Below are 11,478 nucleotides of genomic sequence, written 5' to 3'. Positions count from 1 at the left end.
GGATGTGGGATGGAGCCTCAGTCACTGATCATGTACTGTACATGATCGAAATGATTGAGCACCTAAGTAAACTGGGCTTTCCCCTGCACGAGCAGCTCGGTAAGGATGCGATCTTTAATTCTTTGCCCAAGTCCTTCCTCCCCTTCCTTACTCATTTTCGAATGACAAAGCCTGCAGTGAACTACCACGGCTTGTTGGGGTTGCTGCAGAACTTTGAGAAGGACCACCAGCTCCATAAAGAGTCGGTGAATGTTGTGGGAGGGTCTTCTTTTGGTCGTCGACCCTTTAAGGAAGAAAAGAAGAACAAGAAGAAGAAGAATAAGAAGGTGCAGCTGCATACTGGGACGTCTGCACAGGGTCAGACCAAGAAGTGCAAGCCCGACCAGAGCTAGACGGAGTGCTTCTTTTGCAAGAAGCAGTGGCACTGGAAGAGGAACTATCCTCTATACATTGCCTCACTGGATCCGAACAGGCCGAAGAAGAAGCAAGGTACTTATATGATAACACCTTGCAACTTTTTCATTTGTGATACTACTACCTGGGTATTGGATATCGGAAGCCCTTATCATATTTGCAATTCGATGCAAGGTCTGCAGGTTAGTAGGAGATTTGATGAAGACGAGAGATTCCTGAACGTTGGAGATAGAAGCAAAGTTTCAGTTCTAGCATTAGGAATCATGAACCTTGTAATCAATTCTCGAAATATAATTCTGAGTGAATGTCACTATTATCCATGCTTTTTATTAAATATTATTTCTGTAGGCCTTTTGGCCATGAACGGTTATCAATTTTTAATAAAAAAAATATTTGCAATATCATTTTGAATGGTGTTACAATATTTGTTGGACAACTTAATAATGAAATTTACTTTCTATCACAACCTGTTAATGTGATTCAAACCTCTGGTAAATGCCCTAGAATAGATAATATGCCAGAAGTCTATCTTTGGCACTATAGGCTAGGTCATATCAATAAGAACAGGATAAACAGGTTGGCTCAAGAAGGAATTCTTGAAGTAGGTGATTATGAATCACTTCCAACCTGTGAGTCCTGTCCTCTTGGTAAAATAACCAAGTCACCTTTTACTGAAAAAGGTGAGCGAGCCAGTGAACTCTTGGATCTGGTACATTCTGATGTATGTGGACCCATGAGCTCAAGTGTAAGAGGTGGATATTTCTACTTCATAACCTTCACAGATGACCTATCGAGGTATGGGTATGTCTATTTAATGAAGCATAAGTCGAAGTCGTTTGAAATATTCAAACTATTCCCAAATAAGGTAGAAAAATAAACTGGGAAGTGTATTAAAACTCTTCGATCTGATCGAGGAGGTGAATACCTTTCCAATGAGTTTCTGACATATCTTGGAGAGAATGGAATTCTCTCTCAGTGGATACCTCCTGGAACACCACAGCATAATGGTGTGTCTAAAAGGAGGAATCGGATCTTGTTGGACATAGTTTGATCCATGATGGGGTTTGCTGGTCTGCCGATCTTCCTTTGGGGATATGCACTCGAATCGGCTTGTTACCTTCTAAATAGGGTTCCTAGTAAGTCTGTAACCAAAATGCCATATGAGATATGGATAGGACGTAAGCCAGTACTCTCGCACCTTAGGGTTTGGGGGTGTCCGACTTATGTTAAATGTTTAATTACAGACAAGCTTGGACCTAGGTCTGACAAGTGTAATTTTATAGGGTACCTAAAAGAGACCAAAGGGTATTACTTCTACCTAGCTGATGAGCAAAAAGTGTTTGTCAGCCTTAAGGCAATCTTTTTGGAAAGAAAGTTCCTTGGTGAAGGGACTGTTGCCTCTAAGATCGAACTTGATGAAATTCGATAGGTGAAAAATTCGACGCAAGTTGCTGAACCTGAACCGGATTTGATTAGATCAGATCCAGAGCCCATTATTCAAGCACCCTTAAGGTGATCTGGTAGAGTACCACGTCAACCAGACAGAAACTATATTTTCTTGGTCCGGGACGACGATCCTATCGAACTTGATGAAAACGATGAGGATCCGATCACCTACATGGATGCAATGCAGAGACCCGACTCTAAGAAATGGCTAGAGGCCATGAAATTCAAAATGGAGTCCATGAAGGTCAACGATGTGTGGACATTGGTTGACCCACCCGAAGAAGTAAAACCCATAGGGTGTAAGTGGGTTTTCAAGAGGAAGAGGGGTGCAGACGGAAAGGTGGAAACCTATAAAGCCCGTCTGGTTGCCAAGGGATATCGTCAACGTTATGGTATAGACTATGACGAGACATTTTCTCCTATGTTAATGCTCAAATCCATTCAAATTATGCTTGCGATAGCTGTCCATCTGGACTATGAAATTTGACAGTTGGATGTGAAGACAGCTTTCCTAAACAGAGAGCTGGATGAAGAGGTGTATATGATACAACCTGAAGGATTCACATCCACTGATGAGTCTAAGGTGTGCAGACTATAGAAGTCCATTTATGGACTTAAGCAGGCATCCCAGAGTTGGAACATACATTTTGATAAGACGATTAAGACGTATGGCTTCGTTAAGAATGGAGAAGAGCCCTGCATTTATAAGTGGGCTAATGGTCCAGTAGTGGTATTTCTTGTATTGTATGTGGATGATATTCTCTTAATCAGAAATGATATCCCTGCATTACAGGGAATAAAGATTTGGCTGTCATCACAGTTCTCCATGAAAGATTTGGGAGAAGCTTCCTACATCCTAGGAATGAGGATCTATAGGGATAGATCTAAAAGGTTGCTTGATTTATCCCAGTCTACGTACATAGATACTATGCTGAAGAGGTTCAGCATGGAGAATTCCAAGAAAGGCTATCTACCGATAGGCCATAGAATTTCTTTCTCGAAGAGGGATTGTCCGATAACACCTCAAGAGAGAGAGCGTATGGGTAGGATTCCATATGCTTCAACAGTGGGATCTATCATGTACGCCATGACATGTACACGACCAGATGGGGCATACTCACTAGGGGTAGTAAGTAGATACCAATCTGATCCAGGGGAGAATCACTGGAAGGTTGTTAAAACCATCCTGAAGTATTTAAGAAATACTAAAGACCAGTGGCTTGTTTATGGTGAATTGGACTTGAGACTTATAGGGTTTACAGACTCTAATTTTCAGTCTGATCATGATGACAGCAAAAGTGTGTCAGAATTTATTTTTACCCTTAATGGTGGGGCTATCTGCTGGAAGAGTTCCAAGCAACACACAGTGGCTGATTCAGTTTGCGAGGCGGAGTATGTCGCTGCATCAGATGCTGCCAAAGAAGCGGTGTGGCTGAGAAAATTTATCACCGAGCTCGAAGTAGCATCCTCCCTTGTTGGTCCAGCTCTGCTCTACTGTGACAGCTTTGGAGCCATTGCTCAGGCGAAGGAACCCAAGGCACACCAGTGGACGAAGCATATTCTGCGCTGCTACCATCTCATCCGAGAAATTATGGATCGAGGTGATGTCGACCTTCAGAAGATCGACGGAAAGAAGAACCTGGCCGACCCATTCACTAAAACCATTGCGGTGAAGGAGTTCGACGACTACAAGTCGAAGATGGGTATTAGATACTGCACCGATTGGATTTAGGCCAAGTGGGAGATTGTTGGGAATAGTGTCCCAAAGCCAATCATCAGCCTGTTGACGGTTGTGCTCATTTTTGTATATGTACATGAATTATGAATTAATAAAAATTATTTTGATATTTTTCATCACAAAATGTTTCATCTTCTAATGAACTCCTATGTTGTGGTGAAGTCCTTAGGACTATTTAGACTCGACAAAGGAGGATTTATCGTTTAGTCCTTAAATTTGTTCGCGACCAAATGATATGTTGTTACCAAGGATGACAACGTTTATCAAGCATAGGTCATTGTGTGCCATATAGGTTGGTTGTCCTCTTAACCAATGAGTGTGGAGACACTGGTATGGCATACAGGTGAGATATAAGGGTACATCTGCACTGAATGTGACCGACTCCAGAGCTATTTTTGCTGTCAAGATTTGCTCTGATGGAATATGGGTATAAATATCCCTCCGACCTGAGACCACCACGGTGACTTGCAAGCAACTCACTGCACTTAGGCACTGGACTACCTAAATTTCTAATTCAGTGACGGAAGGCTGCTGGGTGTAGTCAAGTACTTTGACTTGTTGGTGCATGTGTCAAGATGGGATTGACCACTCCAGTTTAGGAGCTGTGTATAGTCATGTTTCAATTTAGCAAAACCTTGGCCAGGGTAGTCTTTGTGAGGAGTCACAGGACTGTTTGAGTTGAGCATGATTCGGATGATCTAATCAGGGTTGACAGTTTAACCCTGAGTCATCCTAAACACAGAGGTCAAAAGGATAAATTATACAGTAACCATATTCATGTAGGTTCTAAGTGTTGTAATTATGACCATTCGACCTATCCGATCATCGGGTACCATTACTAGATGGTCACTCCGATTAGTACAGGAATTGGTTCCTGTGCTATCGGCTTAGGTTCGAACCTGTGGGGTCACACACATTAGAGGTTCCTATCTGATCTGATGGCTGATGAAGAATCCTAATACTCCTGGACTATGAGTCCTACATGTCTGGGACTCTGTGATCAAGAATCAAAATTCTCTGATCATGAGTCCCACACATTTTGGGTACCGGGGTTAAGAGTCCCACTGGTTTAGGACTCTTCGATCAGGATTACATATCGATGAATTCTGATGCCCGATTACCCATCGGATTTGAACTCAATATTTATGAGAGGTTTAATTAGTGATTTGATCATTAATTAACTCAATTTGATTGAGTAATTATTTTTGGATCAAGTCCAATTGAATTGGATTTAGTTGGGTTTTACCCGATTAAGTTAAGAGTTGACCTAATCGTCGAGATGGTTTGGTCCCTGATTTGATCAAGGGTTGGGCTTAATCAATTCCTGATTTGATTAGAATTTTATTGAGCCTAATTAATCCTAATTTAGTTAGATTTAAATTAGTCTAATTGGGCCTAACTTATTTGGTTCAATTAGGTTGGTTTAAATAATGAAACCACCTTGACCCATTCTCCCTGCACCACCTCACTTCCACTGCACCCTTTTGAATTCATGAGAAGGAAGTTCTCATAAATTTTTTCTCATGCAAAGCCCTCCTCACACCCTACTTTAATGCACCATATGAGTGGATAAGGATGATTGGTTGGCCATTCAAATTCAAAACAAAGTTTGAATTTGAATGAGCAACCAATCTTAGCACCTTGACCTTATCTTCTTTTAACGCCCCATTTATTACACGAGAAAATGTTTCTCATGAAATCATTCATGCACAAATTAAGCCATGCCCTCCTCTTCTCACGTCCTTAGTGGATAGGAATAAATTGGTTTTCATTTGAATTCAAAATTTGATTTGAATTCAAATGTGCAATTACTCATCTTTATCCTCTCACGTGGATAAGACGTTTGACATTGTTTTAAAAGGAGGAGAAGAGTAGGGCGTGTAAAAAAAGAAAAATTTTGGAGAGAAAATTTGGACATGAGGAATCCTTGTGTGCAAGGTGAAGGTCTATATCCTTCCGAGAGAAAAAGAAAGAAAAGAAAGAAAAAGTGTGCGCAAGGTTTCAGTGAGTTCTTCAGGGTTTCAGCCTGGAGTTCGAGAAGTGAGAAGGTGAGCTACGAGTATCGTGAGCCCACCAAATTTTAGAGAGATCTTCAACATCCTCTCAAGTATATCTGCTGACGATCTAGAGTATCCAAAGAATCAACAGACATCGATCGAAGGAGTTCGATCAGCATCGACCGTCGAAAGGGCTCTACAACGAGCTAGCACTCATGAGGAGTCGATCAGATCGGGAGCTTCTTGTGCATGATCCACAGAGGCCAGACACACTATGTAGTTGCATCATGATAATCAGACTCTCCCGACGGTGATCAAATTATGGCGATCTACTATCCGCACAAAGGTATTGTGTTCTGAACACATTACAGTAAAGTGTTTACTATTCAAATTCGAATTTCAAATTTAAATACATGCATGCTATATATCATATTTAGATCTTAATGTATGATAAATTTTTATTAATTAATTAGATTAATTAATAATTTTTACTGTAAAATAGTGATTTTGAAAAAGTTTTAAAATTACCATTTTACCTCTGCATTGATTTTCCCCACAAAAACTGCTTTCCTGAATGGATATCTTGAGAAAGATTTCTTTATGAAACTAAAAGAATAATACCCTACAAACCAATCGCATATAAAATATGATAGGATATTTATTATAATTTATCTTCCAGACTCATGTAATTAAATTTATATTAATAAAATAGATATTTTTGATTCATTATATGCTGCATCTTATTATTTTTAAAATTATAATGAATACTATAGGTCTGGGCAATAGTTTTAGAGCCATGATGAGATCACACCAGTGAGATCACTCCTAATAAGGGGAGAGAATATCTTATGTGATCTCATAGGATGGTGATTTCAAAAATCTTTGACCAAAGCAGGATGATAATTAGAAAAAAAATTTTAATATATCATTAACTGAATCATTATCTTCAGATCGAGATACATATAGATAAGTGATTGGGTTTGACATATTTCTATGCCCACAGCTCATCTAAGATGTTGTTTGACTGAATGATTGAATTACACGAGAACTTGCCATTGAAAGATATTTTGATAATTTTTTATCAAAATTTTAAATCTTTTAAATAGTCATGACATGTTGCTAGACATCAATCTTGATTTATGAGCTCATCAGAATTAAAAGAATTTGATTCTAAAATCAATTTGAAAGCATCCAAGTTGATTGGGACTCTTCGGGTGACCTAATCTCATCGGATTAGGGTTACATCGAAAGTCTTGATCCATTGTTGGCTAGATTTGGAATCCAATGGATCACACACTTTAGGATTTGATTTTAATCTGATCTAATTAAATTTAATATAAATTTTATGGGTTAATTTGATATATTAGCACATTGTATTAACCCAAGTTTTCAAATTGGTTTAGTTCAAAGTGTCTAAGCTAACCTAGACCAGTTACCTTTGATCTAATAGGATTGGGTCAATTTGGATTGGATCCTTATCCAACATGAATCAGTTTTAAGTGGAGAAGAAGTCCTCTGCACCCACCAGAAGTCACGACAAAATATACATGCCGCCCCCTTATTTTTGGCATGTGAAATGAAAAGTCCTTAATGAAGGCTCTTAATTTTTATGCATTGCCATATTTTTCCAACCAGATCTCTTTTGTTTGTACCAAAATTTATTGGATTTTTTATGGCACATAGAAGAAGGAGAGTCCTTTTGCTACAAATATCTGAAATGCCAAAAATTTACTCGATGAATTTATTCACTACATGGGAAGTTGAAGCGCCAAAGGTTGGCACCCCTTCATCCCATGTGACGTCCCTTGGTCCCCTATTTATAGGAGACACCCCAAATGGTTGATTGCTATGATTTTTTATTAAAACTAGAGAGGAGGGATGTGGTAAATATAAAAAAAAAATTAAGGAAAAAGAAAAAAAAATTGAGTAGCAAAAGTTGCAAGAAGGGTGGTGAGATTTTTAGCAAGTGTTGCTAGTGTGCCCTAGGATTTAATTTTTCCATATATTGGAGCTAAAAATTAAATCCTAGATTGTGTGACATCTGAAGAGTATCTTGTTGGTGTCTTTCTGATGGTAAAATCAAAAATAACTGGACTTTGGTGTAATCGTGATGCAAGTTCGAAGTCGGTAGTGTTCTTGAGAAGACAAGGCTGCAGCAGCGCACTAGTTGGGAAGGATCTTGGTCAACTTCTATGTGGATCACCATTAGAGAACACCAACGTGTCATTTTTTTATTTTGGTGAAACTATAAAATTCTATCCCTTTTTGCATGTTTGTTTTTATTTTATCGATATCGACAAGGTGATTCTAGGATTTGGATTCCAGCTCGATAGTTTTATTTGATAGAGCTATTGATTTGTATAATTTTAAAATTTTTGAAAATTATTTTTTGCTGTGTGGTCGAAACCCAACAGGAGCAGCCTTTGAGTTTCACATCTGATGATGGTGATCATAGACTCTGCAAGCTGTAAAGATCCATATACGGATTAAAGCAAGCTTCTTAGAGTTGGAATCATCATTTTGATAATGCGATCAAATCATTTGATTTCATCAAAAATAAACAGAAACCATGTATATACAAAAGAGTTATTGAGAGCACAATAATATTTTTTGTATTGTACATGAATGATATTCTCCTTATTGAAAATGATATTCCCATGCTGACCACGATCAAAAGATGGTTGTCTAAAAAATTCTTCATGAAAAACCTAGAGGAAGCATCCTATATTCTCGAAATAAAAGTTTATAAGAATATACTTAAACGGATACTAGGCCTGTCACAAAAGCTATATATAAAGAAAGTGCTGAAGAAGTTCAGCATGAAAAACTCTAAAAGAGGACTCTCACCTCTTAGGCACGATATTAATCTTTTCAAGATGATGTGTCCGACCACATCTAAGGAAGTTCAATATATGAGTAGGATTTCTTATGCCTCGACCATAGGGAGCCTCATGTATGCTATACTGTGTGCTCGACCTGAATTGCCTTTACTGTGAGTATCACGAGCAGGTATCAGTTGAATCTAGACAAAAAGTACTGAATAGCTGTAAAAAACATCCTTAAGTACTTAAAAAAGACTAAAGATCTATTCTTGATTTTTGGAGGAGATTTTGAGTTACGAATCGAGAGGTATACTGACTCAGAATTCATGTTTGGTCCTCATGATAGAAAGTCTACGTTAGGATATGTGTTCGTTTGTAATGGTGGTGTAGTTAGATAGAAGAGTTTCAAGTAACCAATCATAACTGATTCGACTACAGAGGCTGAGTATGTCGCTGTTTCGGATGCTGCAAAGGAAGGCTTCTGGTTTAAGAAGTTTGTCGCAGAACTTGGAGTTATGACATCGGATACCATACCACTTTACTGTGACAACAATAGAGCCATAGCACTTGCTAAGGAGCTGAGGTCTCATCAGAAATCAAAGCACATCGAGCGGTGGTATCATATTATACGTGACTATCTCGAAAAAAAATATATCAAGGTACGAAGAGTAGACTTTGCAGATAACATGACAGATCCACTGACAAAGCAATAAGCCAACTAAAAATGGAAGTCCACCTTGAGAAGATGGGATTTAGATTTATGACCAATTGATTTTAATCCAAGTGGAAGATAGATATATGTTCTAGAAGCCAATATGGCTGATATATTATAATTTATTTAAGATATAATTTTATACTTAATACATTGATTTGATCAATAAAAGGGTAAGTTTATTTTTCATTCAAGTGTGATGTGTTCTTAAATCATTCATAAAATTAATTTTCAATACATATTCTCAAGGTGTTGAGAATTAGAGACATATATTTAATTCTTAAATACTCCCAATCATAGGATTATCATGAGCACGGTGATCGATCCGGATAGACCGACGCACAGATCACTTCCTTCAGTATAGATGGGTCTCTAGTCTAAGTGTAAAGATACTGAGAGACGAGTGTGAGTAATTTTTAGAGAACAACTAGTATTGAGCGTGACCATACAAGAGATCACTTGGATTTTTATTCAATCATTAGTGATTGTCTCGATACTGTAGTTGTGTGAAAGATCTTTTGATCTGAGATGGTACTATTACTCTCAGTAAGGCTGCTAGAGTTTGATTAATACATAAACATGGATCTCAATGAGCCCTTGTAATGGATGTTGGTGACAGTTGGTCCACTATAGAAGTAGGATGCATATCAAGATGGGATCTATCGATCTTGATAGAGAAGAGTAGTCCTATGAGATTTGAGAGGCTAAGTCCGAGAGTCTGTGGTCACAGCAATATGATTGATGAAAAAAAAATTTCATAGAAATCACAATTAGACTTGAGCTGATCGAATCTATCATATGACTAATATTGAGATTTGACGATTTATCTATGACCTGCCATCTAGTCAGAACTCACGATAGAGAGACTGAATCACATATTAACTACACCTAGAGATTTATTTTAATTCTACTAAGTTGCCACTATATACTACTAGATATCACGGGTGGATGTGAGAGCTCACTAGGATTATTCTGGATCGACAATCTTTGATGAGTTAGAATAAAATTATTCTGATCTATTGAAAAGAGTTTCAATGATACTTTGATAGAGATCATTGTATATCTCACTACCAGATAGAATTGAATCTATGGGGTCACACAATAAAAGGATTAGGCCTAAAATTAGCAATTGAGCTTATGAAGTATCAATTGGGTTTAGAGAAACTCGATTGGGTTCAAGGTAACCTTGCTAGCATATGGTTGGATCTAATTTTCTCTTTATATTTGAATTTTTTATTTGATAAGATAATTCAAACTTAATTACCTACTAATAACCTATATAAATTAGATTCATTAGACTTCAATTGTTGGATATCTAAGATTTTGGATCATATGAATTAAGGGTGCAAGTCCTTAATTAATATTCCTTGATAGTTATTATGGGGTGCCACTTGATTTGATCAAGTGAGCATGTCCCATGATTAGAAGGTTTATGGATCCCATATAGGGCATCCCTTGGGTGTACTTTGGGATGTGTTTATGTGGGTGCAAGGGCTCTAAGTATTGGTTCCTAAAAGAATTTCTAAAGGAAGTTGAATAACTTAAGTTATTAGGAAACCTAATGCAAGTAGAACTTATATTATGAGATTAAATAGCATTCAATCCTTATGTCTATTTAAAGGGACCTTTCCTAAGGTCCCTAGGCATCCAAACCAGTAGCCCCACACCACCTTTGGAGACCCTCACACCCTCTCTTCTCCTCCCCTTCTCTTCTCCCTTGGGCATCCCACACGCCCCACTTTGGGCATCCCATGCGCCCCACTTTGGGCATCTCATATCATCATGCCCAAAAGGGCTGTTGGGCATCACCTCTAGTGCTGGTTCCTGCTGCTGGTAGTAGCATAATCTAAGGAAGAAAAGGCAAGAGAAGAAGAGAAGAAGAAGATCAAGAAAAGAGATCAAGAGTTGATCGCGATCCAGCTTCGTTCAAATTCAGCAGGCCGAATTTTCTTAGAGAAAAAAATTCAATCTTAAGAGGGCTATTCCAGACTGATCTTGAGTAGATAACCATAGAAGTTAGATACTTGTGCAGCTAGAAGAAAATCTCTTCTCTTCTAGATCCAGATTTGAAGAAGAGAATTGTAAAACAAGTATGTGATTTGATCACATGTTTAATTTCAGTATATGTCAATTTCAGCATATAAACTAAATACTTATGGTTTATATTTTTATGCATGCATTATATAAATTAAAAGGTATTTTAATCTTCTCTTTCGCTGTGATGTTTTGAAAAAAAAAATTTGAAACACACATACATGTCCCAACACACGAATTCCAACAAAAACAAGATCTAGAATATAAACTCTCATACTGAAGATTTTTCCTATTTCCCAAAGACTAGAGACCTTT

Source organism: Elaeis guineensis, chromosome 15 (genome assembly GCF_000442705.2).
Source record: "Elaeis guineensis isolate ETL-2024a chromosome 15, EG11, whole genome shotgun sequence".
NCBI lineage: Eukaryota > Viridiplantae > Streptophyta > Magnoliopsida > Arecales > Arecaceae > Elaeis > Elaeis guineensis.
The sequence above is the reverse complement of the archived record's forward strand: the minus strand, read 5'-3'. Positions refer to the sequence as shown.